This window comes from Ixodes scapularis, unplaced genomic scaffold, assembly GCF_016920785.2.
Source record: "Ixodes scapularis isolate PalLabHiFi unplaced genomic scaffold, ASM1692078v2 PGA_scaffold2__306_contigs__length_199485367, whole genome shotgun sequence".
Classification (NCBI taxonomy): domain Eukaryota; kingdom Metazoa; phylum Arthropoda; class Arachnida; order Ixodida; family Ixodidae; genus Ixodes; species Ixodes scapularis.
Window position 1 is genome coordinate 54842597 of NW_024609857.1, and position 26305 is coordinate 54868901.

Below are 26305 nucleotides of genomic sequence, written 5' to 3' on the forward strand. Positions count from 1 at the left end.
AGGCTCTTTTAAGTGTGTTGTCATGCCCCACGTGAATGGAAGAACGTGGTATGTATGTATGTGCGTATTTCTGGCGGCAATCGTTCCTTTTAACTCATAAAATAGACATATGCCAATAAAGAGTAGAAGAAAAGAGAAAGATAAATGAAAATAAAAAGAACTAGAAAGTTAGAGAAATGGTTCATAGTAACTCTGAAGTATCACGAGTAAACTGTCCAGGCACGTCCCCCCCCCCCCTTCCCCCCGAAATCTTTTATTTTGCTGGGGCCTCCTCTCCCCCCTCCCCCTCATACAGCATTTTGTCATGGACGCCCCCCCCCCCCCCCCGAGACAAAATCCTGGCTACGTGCCTGGGACTGTCCACCATGCGTCGAGCCTCCTCTTTGAGCGCATTACGCGTTTGTTCTCCTCTGTTGAACCGAGGGCCTGCTCAATGCGGGTGCCGACGTCTAGGTACGATTGCCGGACACTCAAGGAGCAAGTGTTGGATAGTTTCTTCCACCTCACCGCATGAACTGCACAGGGTTTCGGTCACGTTCACATCGTACCACTGCCTGTAGATGCGGGTGCATGCGGGTCCACACCAGTGGACGGGAGCGATGCTGGTCTACAAAGCCGCGTATAGGTGCATGCTGGAATGTTCTTCCACGTCGGCTCTCCACCGGTTCGTCTCGGCGGTGTTTATCTATTATCCCGCCTTCGCAACTCAATCTTTCTTCGTAGAGGGGATGTCACGCGCTGGGATGTCACGGGAAAGTGGCTAATCAACCTGTCCGAAATGACCTTGGCTGGTCCTCGTTTGAGGCACGGGAGATCAGCAGCGATCTCCGTTCATATGTCGCCCGACTGCGACGTGCGGACGGAGATTGCTGGGCGCGATGGTTTTTTTACATACATTTAGTCAAAGAACCTACACACAACCTGGAGGTGGCGTACCAATCGACTCGGGGCAAAAAATTCTCCCCGATTTGTGACGAGCCCTCTGTAGAGGGCTCGTCACTAATCGGGAAGAATTTTTTCTCGATTAGTGACGATACCAGCGCGTGGCTCCCGATATCTCTTTGCCGTCGCTTAAGGTATTCCCTAATCCCTCTAAGGACACATGTAACAGCATTGACGAAAGTAAGGCCTGGTACAGCGGCAGTTTTCTACAGTTGTCGGGTTATTAAATAACGGTCGCAGCTCCACAGGCTCTTTCGACGGAGCACATTGCGCTTTCTCAGTGCCGATGTCTTGAGGTTTTGGAGATGTTCTGCCAGATAATCTGCTGAAGTAGTTAGTGTCACCCCGAGGTATTTGTACTTGGTACTAACAGTTCTTTTATTTTTACCTTTTTTTTACATGTGGATGGCATTCGTAACATAAAAAAACAAGCTATATTAAAACTAACACCTGAATTTCGAAAGCGAGATCAAGACTATAAACTGTTCATTTCAACCTTCCATTTATTGATTGGTCATCACTTTCATTCCAAGATAAAACTGAAACAAATCTCCTAGATAGATGAACCTAACGTCAACATTATCCGCTAGCACACGCGGAAACAACATTTTGGATTTAGTGTTGTCATCTGCACCCGATGTTTTAACTTCTGTAACATGCAGCGATGGCTTCAATGGCCATAAACTTGTTAGTCTAAAACCAAACCTACCTACCTCACAAACACGACACACTGTTAAACTGATAAGGGATTACAGCAAAACTGACTACAGTTTAATTAATGAGAAGCGTTTGCATTTGTTTTCATTTATCGCCGACTTCTATACTCGCACCGTAGAAAGTAATTGGAATACATTCAAAAATAAATTAGCTGAACTCAATTATACTCGCATTTTCCTTGTTCAAATTCGTTCCGACATCAACCAACCCTGATTTAATGAAGCAGTAAAAGTACTCCGTAATAAAAAAAACAACAAAACAAAACGTCATTTTCAAAAGGCTAAACAATCCAGTTCTGACGAAATTTGGGCGAAGTACTCTAGCGGCGAAAACGAATATGCTACATGTCTAGAAAATTCAAAGTAAAAGTACTTTGATTGTGACTTGCCTGCTCTACTTACAAACTTACAAACAACCCCAAAATATTCTGGAAAATATCTGTCACCGAGAGAGTCTCATAGAAAAATATCCCTGAACAGCGACTATGTCTAACCCGTACCCGATTGTAGCTGCACAACTGTCCTCAATAACTTTTTCACGTCCGTTTTCACAATTGAGGACCTAGTCAGCATTACCTATGTGCCGGAGGTAGACTACTATTTCATGAAACCCATTTTGATTTCGCCTGCAGGGATCCTGAAAGTAATCAATAACTTCAAAATTTCAACATATGCTGGTCCTGATGATATTAACTGTAAAATATTCCAAAATACGGTTATACGTCATCAACTATACTATGCTTACTTTTTGTACAATCACTATTTACTTGATCTATCCCTCTTGATTGGAAGATTGGAAAGATCATTCTAGTTTTTAAAAGTGGTGGCAAAAGCTCACATAACAATTACCGTCCTATCTCATTAACAAGTGTTGTCTCAAAACTACTAGAACATGTTATATATTTTAATGTAATGCGCAATCTTGAAAACCACTCTTTTTTAAGATTACCCGCAGGGATATCGCAGGAGGTTTCTCATGCGACCATCAGCTCCTCCAATTCACAAACAATCTTTATAATAACATGAAACTAAACACCCATACAGATGCCATATTTTTAGTGATTCCAAAGCATTCGACCGCCTTCCACATTGCCGTCTAATATCTAAACTTTCCTCACTCCGCATTGACGACCTAACCCTTTACTGTAATCGGAACTCCTTTCTTTTAGACGGCAAGCCACCTTAGCCGGTAATTTAACTTCTGAGCTTTCTGATGTAACCTCTGGGGTTCCGTGAGGTACTGTCCTTGGCCCCCTCTAATTCCTAATCTAGATTAACGACCGCCCACAGTAACTAACATCAGGTGTGCGTCTATTTGCTGACGACGGTGTGCTATACAAAAAGATTAACAATCCTGACGATTACCTGCGTCTTCAGAGCGATGTTGGCCAAAAAGTACCCAGGTGCTCTAAATGGAAAAGGACCCTTAAAACCGCTAAATGCAAACTTGTTTCATTCACCCGTAAACGTTCGCCCATCGCCGCTGTTTCTGCTTACCAATACCACATTGTTGAACTAGCCTTTAATCTTTTTTTAATATCCCATACTAACACGATTACCGCTAAAGCATCCCTTATACTAGGTTATTTGAAACGCAATCTAAAAGCTGCACCCCCACACTTTCGTAAATTATCTTACGAAACCTATGTCCGCCCGAAATTAGAATATGCATACGCCATCTGGTCCCCTCAGCAAAACCTATCTTAGTAATCAAATCAAATATCTTCTACATCGAGCTGCTCGTTTCACTCCATCATGATACTCGCGTTTCGACCAGCATATCATTAATAAAACGAAATTATTTGATATCTTGCTGGAAACGCGCCGTACAATTTCTCTTCTATGCTTAATCCACAGACTATGGTATAGACTCGGTGGATCTCACTGCTCCCTTCTAGAACCATTTAAAGGGACACCGACAGGGCATTTATGCTCGGGAAGGTTTTGATTTCCACATAACATGTGAGAGGCCAACTGCCTAGAACACAATTCGCGGCTCGAAATGTATTTTCTCTCCCCCTGAAAACCGCCAACCGAGAACTGGCCGGTTTGAGTCGCGCTCACTCTCTTCTCCGTTGTCACGTGTCGTTTTTTATGGTTTAGACCACTGATCTCTATGTCTATTTGCTGGATCGCGTTTGACCAGCTCCTCCTATGGACCGGAACGCGGTCACTGGCGGCCATCTTTAGGTAGAGTTATATCATCTCTAGCCATCATAGTAATATGGCGGACAGCGCAATGGCGGCCGGGTGCCATAAAATAGCCGTGGATCTAGTACACTGTACCGTGGGAGATATTTCGTGCTTGATTCGAGTTGTTCGACGACGCAGACTCTTGAAAGACGGCGTGAACGGTAGCCTCATCTTTGAGGACCCGGAGAAAGTTCTACGAAAGCGCAGCAGCGGGGGAAAGCAGCGCAGCTCGCATCGAAAGCAGACTCCGCACCGGCGTCTGCTTTTGATGCTAATTTTGATGCGACTTTCGATGCGAGCTGTGCTGCTTTTCCCCCGGTGCTGCGATTTCGTGAAACTTCCACCGGGTCCTCAAAGATCGGGCTACCGTTCACACTGGGTTTCAAAAACATGTTTCGTCAAACAATTTTAATCAACACGAAATATCATCCACCCTATTTTGACGGCATCCTGCCACCACACCTGCCAAAACGCTGTTTGCCATGGATGGATTACAGTGGCTGCAGGAGCTGTACCTTGGCTAGAGGTAATATAACTCTACCTAAAGATGGCCGCCAGTGACCGTATTCGCAGACCGGGCAGACGCGATCCAGCAATTGGCATTGAGATCAGTGGTTTAGACACAACCACCAAAGATAATCAAAGTCGTGGGGCATCGAAGGCACACACTAAATGCTAAAAAGACTAAAAATATGATATTAATTTGTTATGACTTCTTAAAAGCTGCAAATGCATTGATTGAAAGAAAAAAAAAGTACCACAGGCCACGTGACTTCCCGTAACTTTCTCCTCCTCTACATTTCTCCTCCAGTCCAGTTTCGCCGGTCCAGTTTCGGTTTCGGTTTCCAGCTGTTGTGTGTGTGTTTTTTTTTTTTTACTTTATTAAAAATATACGTAACGTTGTATCAAAATATTGATTCGGTGGTCTTCTGACACCATATAATAAATCACCTCGCAAAACATAAACAAAAATGTCTGGGGGGTGTCAGTGCACCTTTAATAAAGATTCACAAACCTTTAACACTAAAAGCTTCAAGCGTATTTTTGGAACAACATTAGCATTCAACAATTCTGCCTTACCACGTGCCATCAAACTCATCAACAAATAAAAGTAAAATCTTAATTCAGTTATTGCAAGTAACTTTAGAAACGTTTTCCCCTGGCGCATGTCACCTTAAGAAATAGCAACTGGTTTCTGAAATACAATTAGGGAATAACGAAATTGCGTCGATCGTACGCCTAAATGTGGTAGATATTTTCGACAATTAAAAAGAGAGCCTGTTAAAAGTACCTCTATATCAGATAAAATTGTGAATATAATTTTTATTTTACGCGGTCTCAGTAGTCCGGGTTAACTTATCCTTGAATATACGAAACTAATCTTGAGTTCTGTTGCTCCAATTTAGCACACAGTTTGCTCTTAGTGACAGAATAAAGAGGTGAACATTTTTTTTTGTAACTATATCTAGCTAACTCGTAGACCGGTCATTAAAAAAAAAACTGTGTACTGCCAAAACAGCTATACTATCAACAAAAGAGGCAACGACGTGCAAAATAGTAGGGACTCTTACCAAACCGTTACCGTGTACCGTACTACCGGAGCCTTTGAAGCATGCTTTTAAGCGCGCGCACGACGGATACCGGTGACCGCAGGGCGCGCGATTGAAGGTATGCTTCAGAGGCTCCGGTAGTGCGGTACACGGAACACGAAACCACTTCGCTAAAAGTCACTATTGTTCGAGCACTGACGCATTCACACGTTACGCATGTGGTGTTAAATCTTGATGTAAAGACGATAAATAAAACACCTATAAATGGTTTCTGATGAGATCTGCAAAATGATAATAGGCCTTTTTTTTTTTTTAGAAAACTTTCATTAAAGCTTTATTGCGAAGAATCGCCAAAAAGATTGTGATTATCAGTCAGAGCACCGAATCATTTTCAAGTAAAATGATCGCCTTTGTTCGCCAAGCTACCATATAAAGGTTTTGGGGTGGGGTACGATGCCACCCTTAAGCCGCTTAAAATTATTCTTGACATTTATAACATAGCCTGGGATAAGCGTTATTTTTTTTTTACGTAACGGCAGTGGCATGAATGCAGAACGATAAAAGTAAGAAGAAAAAAAAAGAGCAGCGTTTGTTTTCTTCAACTTGAAGCCACAAAAAGAAACCACGTGATCTGGAAACGATTATATGCCATCAATGTTTATCATAGGCACGCCCTGAGGTTAGCAAAGCATAGGGCACGCGCTGAGTTCGACGTATTCCTAAAGATCGACTATTCCCGTCTTCGATCGGGCAACAGTCACTATACACTAAAAAAAAAAAAAGCCTTTACGTCTACTTTAACGCACACCACTCGGAGTGCCAATCGCCGACCCTTACGGAGGCAGCTCAGCAAATGACGATGCCGAAACATATGTTGAGACCAAAAAGCTCAGTCTGAGTTGTGATATTAAGCAATGCAAGGGCAATGGCCTCATTTAGATATTGTCACCATGGGGATCGCAAAGTTTGACGATAAAAGTCTGTGGATCGCATTGTCGACAACACAAACAATGCATTCCCAGAGCTTCTTGTTAAGATGGAAGCTTGGGCGAGTTGGTCAGCGTTCATATTAAAAGCAATAGCGCTTAACGAACAAAAACCAAAGGACAGGACAGACTTAAAGAGAAACACAGCTTCGTCATCAAAGTTTGCGAAGGAGACACAGAATGAGAACGTCCGCTTTTATCCTTGAAATTACGAGGCGACAAAGAAGCTTCTGGTCAGTGGAGCGGCGAGCGAGTATACTCGCGTCTCGCAAGTGCCAGCAAAATTGTGTATAAAGTGAGAAACGTTCTCACCCAATATCGTTCGACGGTTAAACCTTTAGGCCTTGCTAAAAAAAAAAAAGTGTCATATCAAAATAATAGCGAATGATCCCGTCATATGAACTTTCTCGCCAACTGTCAACTATTTTTACTTTTACATTTAAGTAAACCAGTCAGTCAATTTGTTCACACATTTGCCAAAGGTGAAGTTTGATTCGAATAATGAAATACCCTTAGTTATCATACCCCCCCTTACAATCTCCAACTACAGGTCAAATGTCAAGTTAATATGACCAAAAGGAGAAACGTATTTTTAAGGAAATTTAACCGAAAAGAAAGTGTTCGGACAAAAAAGAAAGTTTTCAGACGACATCACCACGGTTCAAGGATGCTTTAATAAGGCTTTAGAAAAAAAAAGAACGCTTTTTCCGCATCGCAAAGTTTGTTGACACGGTTGAGCGATGTAAAGCATATAAATTTGCTACCACTTTGTACCAAAAGGCAATCAATGAAACTGAACAGATACTTTTTTCTCAAAAGTTAACTGCGAAGTTGTCAACAAGCATTAGAGATTTTAGAGCGTTATCAATGATAGGAAAAAAACCTGTAATTTCACTATCTAGCGCTGAAGGTACTATATTTTACAATCATGACTGAGCAAAAATGATAAATGATGTGTTTGCAAAATCATTCTCTGCTGTACCCTTGTTATGTTTCTTATCGTGATTATATTTTTCCCTATGCAATTGGGAAATTAATAGAAAATCTAGAAATGTCGTCATTATGTCGTATTGATAGTTTTAATTCTAAGTTTCTTAAATGTACTAAAGTATAGACTGCTACGTTTCTTTCTATGATTTTTAAGAAATCACTTCTTTTAGCGGCAATCTCTCTGATGACTGAAAAATTAATAAAGTGGTTCTAATGCATAAGTCAGGTGATTAACACTGTACTAGTATCTACACAATTAATAAAGACCCATCTCCCTAATTAGTACTCCTTGCAAACTCTTAGAGCACATTATTCATGCACCCCTCTCTACATTTCCCGATTCTAATTCATTCATCTCTTTCTCAACATGGCTTTCGGAAATCTCTTTCCTGTGAAACGTCTTAACCATGGATCCCACTTTCACAGTATGTTTCTGGACTTCTGCAAGCATTTGACAAAGTTCCCCACAACTTACTACTCTTAAAACTAAGTAAGCTCTATCTCGACCCTGACGTGCTAACATGAATTAAGTCTTTTTTAGCAAACCGCTCCCATTTTTATCTGCAAATAATTATAATTCCCCTCTAAGGTCTGTTACATCCCGTGTGTCTCAGGGTTCTGTCATGGGACCCTTACTATTTCTAATTTACATCAACTACTTTCCCTTGTGTTTCATCATCTCTTAGCCTATCCGACGACGATTGTGTAATTTATCGCGAAATTAATAATGACACTGATATATTTCTTCTTCAAAATGATCTAAATTCTGTTTCAGAATGGTGTAAACAGTGGCACATGACCTTAACATAGATAAATGTAAATTAAGGAGAGTTTCTCCTTCCACCTACTTTCTTAACGGTTTCTTGCAATCTGTTACTCCCTATATATACCTTGGTTTACACATCACTTATAACTTATCCTGGCAGATCCACACTGATCACATAGTTGTTAAAGCATCTTCCATGCTAGGATACCTAAAACCAAACTATCCTTTAGCTCCAATCACTTAAGCTACCTCTATATATGCCTTAGTGTCATACCGCTGCCTATCTTGATTCCTTCATTCCAAGAACATCAACAGTGTGAAACCACTTACCGTCAGTTTTATCATGAATACCATCACTTGATTTGTTTAAAAAGACTATTACTAATTATACTTTCAAAAATGTTTCGTGATTCTCAATTTTTTTATTGCTTTTGATTTTTGCTCTTGTATTTCGTTTTTGCGTGTGATTATGTGCCCACCCCGTCTATAATGCCGGTCGAGGTCTTGAAGGTATCTCAATAAATAAATACAAAATATACACTTTTTCTCGATTGACGTACGAAAATACGTGTTTCGCCGTTACAGACACCGCTTATTAGGTTACAATAACTACCGTATGTGCCCAAATGATAACTTCACTTCTTATGACTAAGACCCTAGCGTCTACTTTCCTGCAAAGCACACATACAACCAATCATCGTGCTTTCCATAAAAAAAAAAAAAAAAACGCAGCGAATAAGGTTTCAAACACGCGTCTTCGTAAAATTGAGATCTGAACACATTGCATTTTTGGCGTGAAGACGTTATCTCTGTCCCGTGAATCGCCGCCATTTTTCTGCCGAACGCGGTGATTCGCTATCCCCCTGCTCCGTGGGAAAGCAGACCGACAGGCCTTGTTCACAAGAAGTGCGGCTATTACTGCAGCAAATACCGTACTCACTCGTGCAGGCACCGGATACTATAACTACGAAATAACAAGACGTCAAAGAGATTGGCATGTGCCGTTTCGTTTTTGGATTTTCGCCCGCTTAGAAACGTTTACCTGCCGTGCCTACACTAATGAACGCTGTTTCGACAGTTCGTAACCAGGTACAGAAATAGCACGCTGCCCACGCGCGCGCAGCAACAAAGCAGCCGTATGTGGTATCAGTAAATACCCGACTCTAGTCTAAGAACTCGCTAATATTAGGCCTCAGGTCGATGGCCAGAGGCTATTGTCACCGACAGTTTAAAAAACGCAAGGCGTGGCTTCTTATGTTCAGGCTTCGTGATTGGTCCTTTGGTGTTCCTATCGGTCAGTGCTGCAATTTCATTGGTTGCGGAGCGATAATGAGATGCGCGGAATTCGACACGCCCTGCGTTTCTGAAGCTGGGGGGGCTATGCAAAGCGCAAGTTCGTCTGCTTCTTGCACAGGGGTTGCGACATGTCAGAACACAAAACTATTATTGGCTATTAAAAAAAAATATATATATATATACTGGGTAGACTTTAAGATATCTAGCATTGAGGTCTACCCACTATCCTCTCAATCAAAGCCAATCAGAGCTCGGCATTGCTCTGACGTCACTGCAAATCCTGCGCAAGACGCAGACGACTCGCTTTCCGCATAGGCTATCGGAGTGATGCGGTAATATTCCATGACAACCACCATTCGCGCATCCCTAGTTGCAGAAGGCAAAGTAAACAAAAGAGTCTACGGTAATATAGGTTTCGCGCCTTCGCGAATCGACATCCGTGCAAGTGACTATGAGAGCAGTAGCAGGATGACACGAGTAATAGAAGCCGCTCGAAGCGGTGTTTTGCAGACAACCCAGGCAGGTAAAAATGACAAAGAAGGCTCACGTTCGTTGGCTGGCTCGAACCTTTCTGAAGAACGAAGAAACAGCTGAAGGGGTTTTGTGTAAGACGAGCGGCTTTCTCTCCTTCAGAACAATCGACGGTTGACGTTGGAACTCAACTCGTTCCAAACTTTCGCCAGCGGCCCCTTTTTATAAAGCAGTTGACCCCCCCCCCCCCCCCCCCCCTCCCCCGCGGAACAGATACGAGGAACAAAACGCACCGCCTCCTCCCCCACGCAAACGACTGGAACCAATCGGCGGGCGCGTGACGTTAGAAGATCACGTGAACACGGCCGACCAATGACGAACCGAGCGGGGGCTGCAATGTGGGGGAGGTGAGAAAGTGCGAGGAAGAAGTGAGGGGAGGCGTTGGCAGCGGAGTGCTTGACAGATAACTGAAAACAAAGCGGGTAGCTTTCGTGTGTGCGGATATGTGTGTGTGTGTGTGCGTTTGGCAGTTTGGAAAAGACAGCCCAGGCCTGAATAAAGTTTCGAGGGACTTGAAATTCAGAGAAACTCGAAGGCTTGAAAAACATCGCTTATACATGCAACTATTTTGGTCGATTTCAATGGCGTTTCGTGTTAACCAGACGTAGGAGGGCGCCAAAATACAGATTTATTTAACTAGTACGAAACTACTACAAGGGTCCACCGTTTTCTTACAACATCCCTGCACCCTGCAGAAAGTATGAATGTTGAGTCTACAGGTGCCCTGCGGAGGATACATTTAGACGTTCCCCTTTACAAATGTCAGCTGCCAAATGGAACAAGATGCAAGCTGACATTATACCTTTAGAGCACCCTTTATAAGTAAAAAGTGTACGCGCGATACACTATGACAATTAATATGTGTTTTGTGTTTATTTTGCCACACGAAACAATAGTGTTGCAAATTTTAATTGCTTCGTACATGGGCGTCGAATTAAGTGACCGAGAAAGAAGAGAGGGGGACTTTTCTCCTCTCTTTTTTTTCCTCTGCGCTGTCACCGTAGAATGTGGTTTAACTCATACCGATACATTTTAGAATTTAGATTCGCTCATTACAACGGCATTGTCCTGCAAATATCCGAATAAAGTGAACGCCATTATATTCATTGACTTCACATTTCGATAATTCGCCTGAAGTTCCGCGCTTTCGGATATTTTGCGGGCAAACGTTTCGTGATTGGAGGTAAACTGGTCAACAGACAGTCGGTATCAATTAGCGTCAAACATACCTTTGAATGACTCATTTGTCGGCAACATTCATCTCAATTCATGCGAATTCTCGAATTTTCAATTACCACAAAGCATGTACCCTTTACAATATTCCGTATATGGGATCATATAACATACACAGAAACGTTTATGATGCCGGAGGTAAACTGGCATAAAAATCTGACATAGGATAGTGTTTGTTTGTGGTATAAAATTTGTGGTAACTTCGAAGCTTTAGCTTTTAGCTAGAAAGCTTTTCAGTCGTGTTGAAGGGGAGGGGAATTAGCAAAGTTTTTGTGGTATATTTCCGTCGTTTTGTTGTGTTTGTTGCCGATAATTAGGTTGCTTATATCTGGGAGGTCCAAGCTAATTACTCAGCCCGTTGCTATTTTTGGTATTTATAAATGGTCTATCAGCTAGTCTGCGTATTCAGTGCCGATTGTTTGCGGATGATTTTGTCCCGTTTTCAGAGATAGGTCTAGTAAAGACCAAGAAGTACTCAACAACACTCTTGCTTCTATTTACGACTGGTGATGTAATTGGCAAATGGCACTGAACTGCCAAAAAGTGTGTGCAGATGACTATAAACAAAAAAAGGACTCCTAAGCTTTTTTTCATACTGCGTGAAGGGTGTTCCCCTGCAAGTTGTTAGAGAATATAGGTACATTCATGTTGCCTTTGCGGCAGATTTCACGTGGAACGCGCACGTAAACTACATAGTTTCTAGAGCGTCGCAGAAAGTGTTTTTTAAGAATAAAATGAACATAGTTTACACCTAAAACAAAGTTAACGGCATGCGCCATTATAAGCAGGTCAATATTAGAATATGCGGACTTGGTAGGGGACCGCTACACAGCAAAACATATAGAGCAACTAGAACGAATCCAGAAAAAAAAATACTGCGTTTTGTTTATAACCGTTACGACAGGCTCTCTTCCCTCTCTCCACTCTACAAGCTGTCAAACATGCCTGGACTCATTACATGCAGGAAAAGTATTCGCCTTAAGTTTCTTTACAACATAGTCAATGGAAATTTTAAACTTATACTGATAATGCAATTCCACGCAAAAGTGGAAGCGAGCTGGACATGAGAGACTAAAATAATCCCTGGAGAAGGGGGACAAGGGGCATAAAAAACGAACACAAATCTCAAGACGCAGCTAGGTGACTTATACATTCGCAAAATTCATGTAATACAATAAATTCAGGCAGACACGATACAAAACAGGAGAAAACAGTGCGACAATCTAAAAAAAAAAAAGACTTTTAAATATTCATTTATACCGCGCACTGTTCACGAGTTGAATAATTTAACTCTAAGCAGTATCAATCAGCTCAGAACTCCTTTCTTTGTCACGGCAGTTACAAATCATGTAATGCCATAGAATAATTTTCCATTTGTGTGCCTTGAGTGCCTTCGAGTGTTGCTTTAGTTTTTTTTCATTATTAATATATGCTTTTCACTTTGCGTTATTTTTTGTTATTCTTTGTTTGTTTACATTGTACAGACTACATGCTGTACCAGGCTCACCCTTGCCTTGGACACCGTATATATAGGTGTCTGGCAATATTTCCAAATAAATAAAACAACAAATTGAATGAACCAAATAGAAACAAGATTTCAATGTAAACCTTAGATAATTCTATATATAATGACATACTTATATTGCGATAACATTGTTAATGTAGTACACGATACAATCTAAGTAATTTTGATTGATTTTTATTCATCCTTGGAGAACCCGAGGCGGTGTGTTTGTGTTTCAAATCAGGTGGTGCCTGCTGGGACGCACTACGTGGGCTGTGGCCCGGGTTCTAGCCCAGCTGTGCGCTCATGGTCAACTTCCTGGAAAAATCTTTGGCCTGCCAAAACCAGGTCTAGAGAGCAATGAAAAATCAAATAAAACAAAAACAAATAAATATATATATATATATCTGTTTTGTACAGTAACTTATTTAAAATGCACTCCACCATAAAAATAAAGAATATTTGGGAAAGAATTCGTAGTTTTATTTTAAATGTTGCAATCAAACGACGCTGAAAAATCGAATAAATTATATCTAAATTTTATAAGTAAAAGCTCCGAAAATATAACTACATCTCAGTTTAGAAATAAGTAAAATTACTTGCTAAGTAGGTAGCTATACCACCTGACAACCATGTAATTAATGAGTGGGCCGGTTAGCCACATCGCTTACGAGGAGGGCTGGGCAATTGATCGATTAACCTATCGAATAATGCTTAATCGTGATTGATTTTTTAACCGGTTACTCGGTAAACTTTTGACAAACAAAAATAAAGTAAAAATTCAAGGCTTTCGCCACGCAGATGAGGACGAGTACACCTGCATGACGGGCAAACGTTAACGTGAAATTTGGCCCGAAGTAAACTGTGGGGACGAAGTTTGTTAACTCCAAACAATTGCAGGAGGTTACACGCGTCCAGGCCACTTTAACGTAGTTCGAGCGTCCGTTTAGAGCAGCAGAGATTATCGTGAACAATCGAGGGAGGTCGCTCTTGTCGGAGAATATCAACGAACCTCTTCGCAGCATGCAGCTGAAGTAATAATCTGTGGGTGTAAGTGTCTTTGAACTCTTCTCAACTACAAATCGAGGTTGATTCAAAGCAAAATAGTATATTGCGCCGTTTGTCACGAATTCAACAAAGGCAAAAATATAGATCTTTTTATATATTATGCAGGGCAATGACCGCGACCAATTATTCGATTAATTAATCGATGAATTAATCAATTAAAGGGTGTCGATTAATCGGGTTAAATGTTTTAATTGACGCCCAGTCCTACTTCCGAGTGCACAGTTTGGCGTCAGCAGCTCAAGAAACGCGAGGGCGTGGCTTATTATATGATTGACTCCATGATTGATTCTCTCACATTCTTGTGGGCCAATGCCGCAACCTCAGTGACTCTGCGGCAATAGTTACGAGATGCTCTGAACTCGCCAAGCCCCGCCTTTCGCAAGCTACCGGCACCTCCCGAGCATCTCATTATCGCTACGCAACCAATGAGATTGCAGTATTAGCCGATGAGAAGACGGAATAACCAATCACGAAGCATAAACATAAGAACATTATTATTTTTTTTTAACTGTGAGTGACTTTATCGGTAGGCGCGGATAGATGGATGGGCAACAGTAGCACATCGGATCATATAAATATGACGATTCAGTTTATTTTACGTTGCTAAATCTCTAAATACCCATGAGCCCTCCCCCCCCTTGCCTCTTACGGGGCCGTAAAATCAGGCCAACCAAACTGGTGATCAAATAGATGTTGAAGTTTATTTATTGATGCCCGCAAGCAAACAACAACATGTATTTCCGGTTGTGTATCACACACACACACACGCGCGCACACACACGCGCGCTCGCACACACAGAGAAACATTATACACTGAAAATACCAACTTAACAGATATCACATATCCTTCTGTATTTCTGACATTGTTATAACTTAAAGGCATGAACATGTCAATACGGAGTGCAAGTTCGTCTGCTTCTTTTACCGAGCGGTGTGGTGACTTCAGAAAACCAAGCTCTTATTGGCTGACTGAATGAAAAAAAGAATAGTGGGTAGCCACTATCCTTTCAATCAAAACCCATCAGATCTCGGCGTCGTGCTGACGTCACCGCCACCCCTGCGCAAGAAGGAGACGACTTGTTCTCTGCACACACTCTTTCCGAAATTCAGACTGGCCACTTTCATCAATCTCCTCATCTTAGGATTGGTACATCTGTCGTACCAATGACAGCCTTCTGGTTATTGATGATGGAACAAGTTGAAGTTGCTCCCAAGCGGACGATGCGAGATCTCTACATTCGAGACGGTATGGTGCGACGCAGGAATTGAATACAAGAGCTGCCTAAGCCTTCCTTTCTAACTCGGGTCCAGTCTATCTGCTGGAGGTACATAATCGGCTCTAAAAGCCCCTTGATGTATAAAACTTACCATAATCACGGCGTTAATGTGGGTCGGTGCTTCGTCCTTACCGGTTGTATATTTGTTATTGTGAAAAACTGAGAGATCCAGAAAGAATGCTAAGATAAAAACACACATTCCCGACTGCTATTGAGTAACGAAAATGACGCTGCCAGTGTTGTACGGAACGGCGTTCCAAGGAACGGCGTACCTGGAACGGGTTCATTTTAGGAGAAACGAAAGAACGCCGCCGCTCCATTTTGCATCGGTGGAACTGGAACGAGAACTCGTTAATCTTTTACTGGAACGGAAGAAGGAACGGCGTTCCTTTTTCTCGTCCAGTGTGGTAATATTTTTTTTATTTCTAAGAGGGAAATTTTAAAAGTATAAAAATATCTTTACGAAGAGCAGGATCTCGTTAAATTTTTGGTTACTCATCTTAGGGCCTATTTTGTTTGATCCTCGCGGTCGGGTCCAGGAGAGCTAGTGGACAATGATTCTTTTCAGTGCCCGAGATTGCGGTACAAAAAACAAAACTTAGTAAAAGAAAAACACACAAAAAGAGGGATGTTTCAAACTGGCCTGCTTTCTTTGCGTCCACGAATCCTCATACAAAAAAGAAATCTAAGGCCGACTACAACCATCACAAACTTCCAGAAAGAGATCTGCAGTTACAACAAAAGAACAGGTTACCAGACATCGAACGCACCCTTGTATCCCGAACATTGGTCACTTAAAAGGTACACAAAAATGAACCTTTATTCCTTCTCCCTTTGTCCCCCACCTTCAAACTGAACAACAAATCCAACCTTCACGAAAAAGGACTTGTAGTTTTCAAGACAGATTTTCCAAAAGCAGTTATCCTCTTCTTCACTTGCTCGTTTTGCGAGCAGTAACATCGAGAAGCAACTGTTGTTAAGTTCGAACTAGGGGCTTTGTTAGATTTGAAAGTGTGAGGTTGCTGTAAAACGCTCGTGCAATGTGTGGTAACAGTATATCTGGCTTGTCAGAATTCGCCCACCACAAACGTGAATATAATTAAAAGCTGACATTTTTAAAGGCAAATACGTATATCAAAAAAAAAAAAGAAACCCTGCTTCCGCTTGCTTTCTTCTCCTGGGGCCCTTCCATCACGGCATTAAAATTCGTATGTTGCCATTTAATGGTATAGATTAAAAAAAAAGGTTTGCTCGATTTAACTCAATATGGTAATCAGCAAAATTAAAAAGTAACGCATATAGAACGATACGTTCCATTTTGTTAACTGTAACCGGGACGAGTTCCTTTTTCACATATGGAACTTGTAACGGGAACGCGTTCCGAAAATCGGAAGGAACGAGGAACTAGCTTTCGTTCCTTTTTGTGAGGAACGTGTAGAACACTGGACGCTGCCCAGCAAAATACCACAGACTGCATCTCGAGTACCGCCATAAACTTGAGCCACCAGAAGGAGCTGAATTTTAAAAACAGTCTATTGAAGGTGACGAAATACCATTAAACAAAACTTCCATTTGGCTGGCATGCGAAAGCTGGGAGCGCCCACCAATATATAACAGTTGCATTGGCCTCAATGAGCAAGAACACGCACACAAACACAAAGAAGCATACGGTGAATAATAACCTTGAGGTAGATGATAAACTATATATCAACATTATTTGATCGCCGATATCATCTCGGCAGTACAGATGATGTCATCGAAAAGCCGGAAAAGCTTCCATTTAAAATATTTCTAATCCAATCTTTAATATTGAAGAATATTCGGAACCAAAGCCACAGACTGAGTTTTAATTAAAGCCGAGCGTCCCGCGCACTCGCAACATCTCGCAATCGGGATCAAACGTAGGTTATGTGTTCCACGCGCCTAGAAACTTTTTTTCTTCTTCTTTTAGGGTCGATACTAATAGCCACGTACTTGGGGCCCCCTATTTATTAGAAATAGTACCCACATGAAGGGATGCTTCCGATGCGATTATTTGCTTGAAATCACTCGTTTCCATAAACTATGGGTATGGGGCTGCGAACATCTGTAGTGACCCGACCCTCCAGAAATAAATACAAATCATGTGCCCCCTCCCCCTCCCTCCCCCAAATCTCTGCCTTGTCAAGATCTTGTTTTATACATCTCCCGAATTTACTACTTTGGTCATTCCGTCCATGTCTCGCAAAGAGTATTTACGCCCATTGAACTACACTGGATTCCCTCGGAGAATTTAGCATTTTTCTTCGTTATTATTTTTTTTTCGTTTTGAATTTTTACAATTTTGTGTAAATCGTTAAATACGAGACTTACTGTTTGCCTTCCGGTTATCTTCTTTTTTCACTTATATATATCTATATATATATATTTGTTTACGTTATTTATTTTATGTTTTTATTTAGTTTGTTTTTACTCTTTTTAATGGCGGGTCATGATATGTTATCGGTACGGAACATCCTGGCTAATATGCAGCGTGATATACGCAATTTGTGACATTTTACTTCTACAGGTTATTACTGAAGAGACATCGTCAACCCCTTGGTTGTTCTTTTTGTGAATTCCAAGATATTCAATATCAGAAAAAATCGTCGGGCAACTTGCACATTTTCATTTATGTCAGGAAATCTTGTCTTTACGCTCTCAAAAACTTAATCAAACAATATTTGTTTTAATCGAGAAAACTCAACAAATGCAAATTTTCCCAGCCTCTACCTCTAACCTCTTCTAAGAAAGCAAGGTTTACAAGCAATGCATGGAAGGCAAAGTTTGCAAACAGTTTACATTATTAAACACTGCCACATCTTCCTGCATGACTGCCTCCTTCATACTGTTCACAATTCGTTGCTTTTAAGAACTTCAAATCTCACTACGAAGGGCAAGACCGTAAATAACACTCCCGTCTCTTAGTTGCAGAAAGCCCGATAAAATGAGCATTTCTATGGTACTGTGTTGTATTTGTTTTGGCTCTTGAGAAAGCAAACTTGTTGCTTCTTTTTTCTTTTGTTTCTAATTTTCCAGACCTTGTTTTCTGTTCGAGTGTATTCACTTAAACAATACGAGTTTTGAAAACGTATCCCATTTCCTGTAAAAGGATCTTCCCTACAAAGGTACCGCTAAAGAGGTAAAGCCCACATTCAAAAGACGGCGCATCAATTGAACGGCAGTGTGTGCCGTTTCATTGGAACGCGTCAAATATCAGATCGCATCAAACTCGCAAATCAGTGACTTTTTTATTTTTAACGAGAAGTTTCAAGGTGATATAAAAATCTGTGCTTCAGGCAATTTGTTATAAGCGTTCAAGACGATATCAAGACTCACTTGCTGTCAGCCAGAAATCTAGATCGACAGTCATCTGTGGTTCTTCTGGGATTGACAGGTTACACTGGAGAGCTCGCGATTCGTGCAAAAGCAACCTTCTGATGAACTGGTTGTTTACGATGAGCGCGAGCGCGGGGCCAAGAATATTCCGAGTTTTGGTTCGCGCTCGCCTGATTGCTCCGCGTTAGTCGGCGGGTTGCTGCATCGGAGAGGTTCCCCGATTGCCGCAAAGACGGGTCTTCAAAACTTCAATAAATAACTTCTTGGATACAAACAAAAGTATAGAAAGGTGTGGACTGCAGTAAAATGTTAATGAACACCTTAAGTTTTATTGCAGCTACTTGATAAAAAAATTTAGCGTGCGCTCCATTAGTGGCACGCAGGAGATCAAGCCGATACTCCACTTCCATCCACGAAAGGCTCAGCACGCCCTCATTAACTTATGCGATTGCGGCGCTTATGCAAGCGCGAAGGTCCTGCAAGTAGCTTAAAAAACACAAAAAATATGTATTTTTACCCTTAAAAATACTTTTTTGTGTGTGTATAGATGCGGCACATTTTTTATGTAAAAGTTTACACCAAAACAAAAAAAATCGCTATATTTGCGCCGTTAGATGCAATTTGGGGGGGGGGGGGGGCGATTAGCCATGCATGCTTCTGGCCCCACCCAGTGCTTGCAAAACTAAGCACATTTTGTCGGCTCCCCCTGGTTGAGAAGAGGATTGACGTGTGAAAGGTTGGTTGTAAAATTGTATTTCTGTGCCAGAATAGTATATTAATCGACAGGATATTAATGTTTGAGAAACAAATAATCTAGATAGACGGATTATCCTTTTCAAGTATATCCCTGATTGCCTTTACGCTTAGGTTTCAAACGATAAAAACATAGCTGCCAACGTTTGCGGCGTACTCAACGAGCTACGAGCTCGTTTCTTTTTATGAGTGCTAGTCGTCCTGCGTTCACCGAGGTGTTTAGGGGAAGATCTCCTCAAGCAACTTAGTTTGCAGCAAACAACTGTCGCTACTCGCTTAAAAACGTACCTAGGTACAGGTACAGTTACTTCAAAGGTACTTTTTATTTTCACGTCAAGTGTTTTTCTCAAATTTGTCACATTATTATTGGAAGTAAATCCTTTGTATAGTGGGATGCACACAAAAACAAGTTTGATAGACGTGCTTTATTGGTGTCAATGGGAGAAATAAGTCAAAACGCTCTCACCAGAACGTTCGAAGACTTTGTCTTTTTCACTTGAGTGCTTGATTTGACCTCAGAATCAGGACTTCTTCGAAATGTTCATCCGATATCTTCGATCGCAGTTTGGTAGCAATTGTTCCACCTATGGTAAAAACGCGCTCCACCGCCGCACTGCTTGGAAGCCCTGTGTTGAATTTTAAGAACACGCTTTTCAGCAGCGGCATGTGCTTGAGACAGTCCAGATTTCTTGTCGGAGCAAGTTCGGTGCACTGTACGAACTCCTGCTCCCACGAAGCAGATGAGGACGATGTTTCGAAGTTAAATACTGCTCACAGTCTTCTTTATCCTCACCACTTTGTACGCCTGACGACGCTTTTTCTATAGTTGATGTTCGCCTAAGTTTGTTCTTTAGATAATCCCAGGCCCGCTTCCGTAACACTTCGTTGTCTATCCATGCAACCTTAAATTTTGAATGGCATACGGCAGATATTATCAAATGTTTTTCTAGCTCCATACCTGCAAACCTCTTACTGATCGCCGCGATTAAGCTCTCGACCACCGGGCGGCAGTACCTCAAGTTCTCCGTCAGCAACGTGGACATTTTTTTGCGAAATGAAGCCACTGTAGGCAGGAGATATGCCATGAACATGCTGTTTTCGCGCTGGAGAAGAGTTATAGCTTGTGCGAGAGGTGCAAACACGTAAACATACTCATCAATAAAGTCAATGTCTGACTTCGTGAATCGAGGAATTTAAAAATTCTCACAAACTTCCTTCAACTTTCCCTCACTGGGAACAAGCATTCTGTGAAGCGATTTGAGGCAATCGTATGTAGAGTTCCACCGCGTGTGGACAGGCGTGGGCAAATATCCATCACAGCTTGAAGAGATGGCGTCAGCAACCACATTAGACCTCGCTTGCTTCTTCCATAATGCCGAGCACTTGCTGAAAGTCTGCCTTATTTGCTTCTTCTGCTGCGGCGACGATTCTTCAGCGTTCTCCACGTCCTGCAGAATTGGAAGTAACATCAACCGATTGCCGCTGTAAGAGTTTGCCTATTTACCTTCGTTGCGGTCATATTCAGTAGGGATGTCGCGAACCACCCTAGGTTCGATTTCGAAAGGTTTCGATATTTGCGAAGCGAACTGAGGTTCGATTGCGAAAAATTTCGATATTTTCGTACCGACCGAGGTTCGATTTCGAAAAATTCGCAACTTTTGTCCACAGCGGAGTTTCGAATTCGAAAATTTCGAAGCTTTCACGGTTTCTAAAATTTCGAATCGAATATTTCGAATATTTTTTTACTTCAGGTTCGATAAATTCGAAGATTTCGAAATTCTTTGTAAAAAGAATTCGAAAACTTCGAACGTTTCGAATTTTTATAGACATGAAGGTCGAACAATTCGAAGTTTTCGAATTTCTTTTTGCATAAAGTTCGAAAAGTTCGAAGGTTTCGATTCTCTTTTAACGCAAAATTCAAAAAAAAAAGAAACTTTGAACATTTTGAATTTCTTTCAAGTCCAAGTTTCCAAAGTTCGAAGTCCGGTTTTCAAGTTCCTCCACAGTTTCAATTTCAAATAACGTCTTCACGACTCACTGGTTTTCACAAAATCAAGTTTAGAAAAGTTAGGGTGTGGTATCTAGATTCTGCGAAGTTGGTCAGGCAATTAAATGAGACGACGAGTGTCCCGGATGTGCTGGAATATTTGCCAGTGCAGAATTGTGACCGCCAGCCCCGGGGGGGGGGGGGGGGGGCGGTCTTTATCACGCAGTAGTGATTGCACGAACACACTGTTTTACGAGACTCATCCAGTTCGAAACGGCCAGGGGCGAGCAGGAAGTTGAGGCTCAGAAAAACCTTGAAGCGACCTGGCAAACTAGCTCGCAACCCCTTGCACGCTGGTAGTAATCCGATCCGGTGAAGTTTATAATTGTCCTGGAGGTTTATTTTCTGGGACGGAGGAATCGCCTCGCAAAAAGCACAGAAGCCGACACAACTCGAGGTCGAGGAGCGTTCTACCATACAAGTGGCGTCGGAAGAGGAAAAACGGGGGGAAAGAGGGTAGCAGCGGGGGGGGGGGGGGGGGGGGGGGGGGGGGCTTCAGCCTTTTTCTCCCCCTTGCAGGTATTTCGGACTGTTAAAGAAAACAATACCGGGAAAAAGGGCGTGGTCGAGCTTATTTTAATCTGAAATTATTTATGCATATGTATAGCTAATGTCGCTCTTCACTGCATACAAGGTTGCGTAGATGGTCATTGATAGAAACTCGTTGTCAGAAGGCACTACTTGTCACATGCTTAGTGGTTCGGAAGTTCAAAGCTATGTCTTTTCGACCTCAGTAACTGTGCCGAAAGTAAAAAAAAAAAAAAAAGAATAAATGCGGGAATAAAAAGCAGGAGAAAAAAAAACTATCAAGAATTCGTCGGAAGTGTTCTATTCTTGCATATTCAGAGGTTCAGAACTTCGAAACAAGTTTCTTTTACCAAAATGTGTACAGGCTAAAAGAAACACGTCCCAGGAACGTGAAGCGAAAAAAAAAAGTTTTCTTTTAATGACGTGCTGAACTTGAACACTACTAGAAATCTTCTCCCATGAGTTAATTTATTCCTTAACGTGAAAAATACAATAAATATATTATTTTGTATTCTGCAGATGGCAATGATATGTACTGTCTGTGGTGTTAATTTAAATGCGATACATCAAACAACTTAGACGAAAATAAATATCAAGTTTAGGTCATAATTGCATGCAGATACATGTTTGGACATTTCTTCGAAACTCACGTTGAATAACAATAATCACATCTTAAGACGGCACTTATAGGCTATACATAGATCATTCTTAAAAAAGTATAACTTATCTACCATAAATAGCTCCGGCTGCAGCGTGCTTCAAATCTGGCACAAACGATAATCGTCAAAAACCCGTCGTCCTTCCTCGCCCCTTCGGGGATTTATTTCTTTAAACCTAAGCATGCCAGAACATTGAAATAAACGACATTGTCTTTCGTAAGGAACGCAGCACCGCGTGTAAAAGTTCGAGAAAAAAAATTACGAATGTACCCCACTACTTGAAATCAAATGAAACCGTCCGCCGGTCTTTCGAAGTTCGACGAACGTCGAACTTTTACCCTAAAAGGTCGAAGTTCGTCGAACTTCTGACTTTTCAGAATTCGAAAGTTCGAAACTTGTCGAATTCTCTTGATAAATAAGTTCGAAAGTTCGAAATTCATCGACCTTTTTGGTCAGTCAAGTTCGAAAGTTCGACAAGCATCGAACCTTGCAGCGCAATAAGTTCGAAAGTTCGAAAAAGATGGAATATTTTAGCGTAATAAGTTCGACGGTTCGAAAAGCGTCGAACTTATTAGCTTAACAAGTTCGAAAATTCGACCTCCGTCGAATTTTACGATATAAACAATTCGAAAAATCGAAATCTTTCGAACCTTTCGAACCGCTTGATTCGATCATCGAAACTTCGATTCGAAAAAAGTTCGCGGCATCCCTAATATTCAGCATATGGCACACACAACGCTGGTGGTGAGGAAGTGAGTAGACCCCATCAGATTGGTCACGAGCTTCGAGCACGTTATAGATTGGAACAGGTGCACAGATTTCGTCCGGATAGTGGTGCCCGAGAGTCCCGACAGGCCGGAGCCAGTCGGCGAGAAACAGCCATCGGAGGAGCCTCCAACTCGGTAGAAGTTGGCAAATAGCAAAACAGAAGGGCCCGGAGAGCCAATAAGGTCACTGGAGTGAGGCACGTGACGGTGCTGCACAGATGTCCACATCGGAGTTGAGTCCTCACGTGCCTTACTCTCACGCTCCATTTGGCTCACCGAGGACACAGCTTCCATTGTTTACGACGTCCCGCTCAAACTCGCTTGTTGACGTGGCTTGCCTTTCAGCGCCAGCACTGGCATCGAAGCCATCGGCGGGCCCAGAAGACGTCGGCCGCATGGAGAAACGAAGAGTCGAGTGTACACGCACCTAACCTTCGCAACGCAACGACGAGCGAAAGCCTTCAAGCTTTCACGTTTTTTTTTTTTTTCGTTTTAGGAAGGAAGAGGATATTTTAACGCGAGCGCGTTTAGGAGCTCGTGTCACAAAAAATATGTCGGTGGCGTCGGTGGCGTGACGGGAAATTTCTGAATGGTCAATTGGGTCGTGACGTCACAGCCACATGACTTCGCGCGGGAATTTCAAACAACCCACAACGCTCATGTGAAACGTGACGTCACGCGTGGAATGAAGGTGGTTAAAGACATACGAATTAATGGTCGCCACATGTTTCAAATGATCCCACTTGATAAACTAACTCATTTGCCTTAAAAAAAATTTGAAGAATTTACGCAGGATCTCACCCACGACCCTTCGGTTGCGAGCCAGACATGCTACCGACTAGGCAACGGAGGGCTTGGGAATTGCACTGCGATCCTGCCGTCATTAGAGCGCCTCGATGTCTTTCTGTGTCAGAGTAAAGGCATTATCGCATCGAGTGTTGTTAGCGCGTGCCGAGCAAACACATAAATAGACCTTGCGGGGTAAAATGGCATCAAAGCACTGGCAAAAGCTCCTCGATCGCGCCGGGAGTGTTGTATCATAAGAACTAGGTCGCTGTGTGACTCAAGAGCATGAGAAGCGATTGAGAAGGCCATGCGAACGGGGCCCGATAACCCTATCGCGTTCAACTCTTAAAGGCGAAGGTTAATCGTCCTCCCAGTTTGTTTTTTTTTTCTTCACAAACATTTTCAGTTTTGTAAAGTGCAAAATTTGAGTTCGATATATTGCGTGGAAACACTACATGATGTTAAATTGCTTTACGACTGTAACTATAATTTATTTTCAGTTATATGTTATATTGTATTTTCTGCGATTTTGACGAAGTGAATAGAAAAGTACCTGTAAAAAGTAACTTCACTTAGTTACATGTTACTGGAAAATGTACCTAAGATACAGATACAGATACTGAGAAATGAAAGTACCTACGTTTGTACCTCAGCTACAACAAAAGTACCTAGATACCGATTTACAGTTACTTGTACCTAGGTACTTTACAACCCTGGTCGGGACGCGCGCGGAGACCACGTAGAAATGCCTGTCATTCGTCGCGACGACGTAAGGAAGCGATGCTGCCGGCCATGTGGACTTGATTGTAAAAAGTACGTACAGCTCTAAAGCTGTCGTAGGAATGCAGCGTAACTTGTGCAAAACTTGCAAAAATTGCGATTCGTGAATACGGATTTGTTCTTGGGTTTTGTCGTACCAACCATTTTTGTCGCAAGATCGTTTTGTGAATAAGCTCTGTTACTTGTTGCAGACGACGAGAAAAGGCAGACGGGTCAAACATTTATGGCTCCAGGCCGAAACGCATCTCGTCCATCATGGACACTGGTAATATAGGGGTATCTTCGTTCTCGTTAATGTCATCATACCCATCGCTCTCGTCTTGTTGGTCGGCAATCGCACAAAGGAGACACCTCTGCCGGTTTCGTGATACGCTATAGCCCTCGGATGTACTTGGACTAAAAAAGATTGTAAGGAGTTAACGCCTTCAAGTGGCATAACTCATAATACGGTACGCTTGTCCCTGCATGACCTGATGATGACAAGACCACGCAGGATCTGCCGGATCTCCTGAGATGCTTCGCCCTCTTCAATGGCTGATTTTGAAGCGCTCGCCAAACTCCATGCGTTTATATATAGCCATCCGCTTAGGATACAACCGTGCGATTATTAATTACAGGCTTATCTAATCCTTTTTTACTTATCTCTTGATATTTTTTTGTATATTTTAAGGTACGGCCACACTAGTGGCAAAACGCGGCGTGCCGCCTTGGCGCAAACACCGCTCTGCGGCAGGATTTTTCTCCCGCGAAACGAGTGGGCTCCGACACTATTTTTTGCCGCATACCGCGAGTAGCAGGAGAGCAATCGGAGCTACCGCATTTAGCGACGTAGGATGATATGGTAATAATTTTCTAGCCTACCAAGCTTTAATATTGAACCACCATCCACCATGAGCCTCGATCAGGAAAGTCGAGGCAACCAAGCACTGGCCTGCCCTTCAACGTTTCGGTAGCGCCAGGCCGGTCGTACCCAAAAACCTTCGTCTTCAACCTTTTTGCGCACGGTGACGTCGCAAGACGTCACCGTGCGCACACGCTAACGATACAATACACGATACGACCGTGCGCACACGCTAACGATACAATACACGATACGACCGTGCGCACACGCTAATAACAACTTTCACGATCGTAAAGAGGTCGTCGTCTGGGTCAGCTGTCAGTGGAGGGTCAAATGCTGAAGCGAAAGCGCGTAGAATCTCGCAAGCGCTCGTTACATCAAGAGAGAGCGAGATCTTGTGTGCGGTCACGTGATGGTCGCGGCGGCAAATGGCAAGTTGGTGTGGCCATTCCACGCGGGAAGGCGGCACGCCGCGGGCGGCGTTCCGCAGCTTTTTTCCGGTAGTGTGACCATACCTTAACACAGACAAGTAATTTGAACACGGAGGACCCACACACGCACAACATACACGCAACGACACGCTGACCGAATCGTTGCCCTAAATGGCTACACATGCGTATTTTATTGAACCATTTGAAAAAAAAAGTAAGTTTGTCAGTGACCACCTGGCCCGTTAACGATGTTACAAATATGGTGCTGCTTTCGCACCAATGTTGTTCCCGTTTAAATCTCTAG

At 42.4% G+C, this 26305-nt stretch overlaps 1 protein-coding gene and 1 pseudogene across 1 annotated transcript in view; both read right to left on the bottom strand.

Moving 5' to 3' along the window:
• The window catches only part of LOC120847847, a 120282-nt gene extending 110175 nt beyond the window's left edge, over nucleotides 1-10107 (bottom strand). Inside the window, exon 1 of the mRNA XM_042291863.1 lies at nucleotides 9987-10107. The gene's annotated coding sequence lies outside the window, so the exon portion shown is untranslated. The remainder of the gene's footprint in view (nucleotides 1-9986) is intronic.
• Nucleotides 1-20681, bottom strand: part of LOC121836488 — a 93639-nt pseudogene extending 72958 nt beyond the window's left edge.
• Between the last annotated feature and the right edge of the window lie 5624 nt (nucleotides 20682-26305).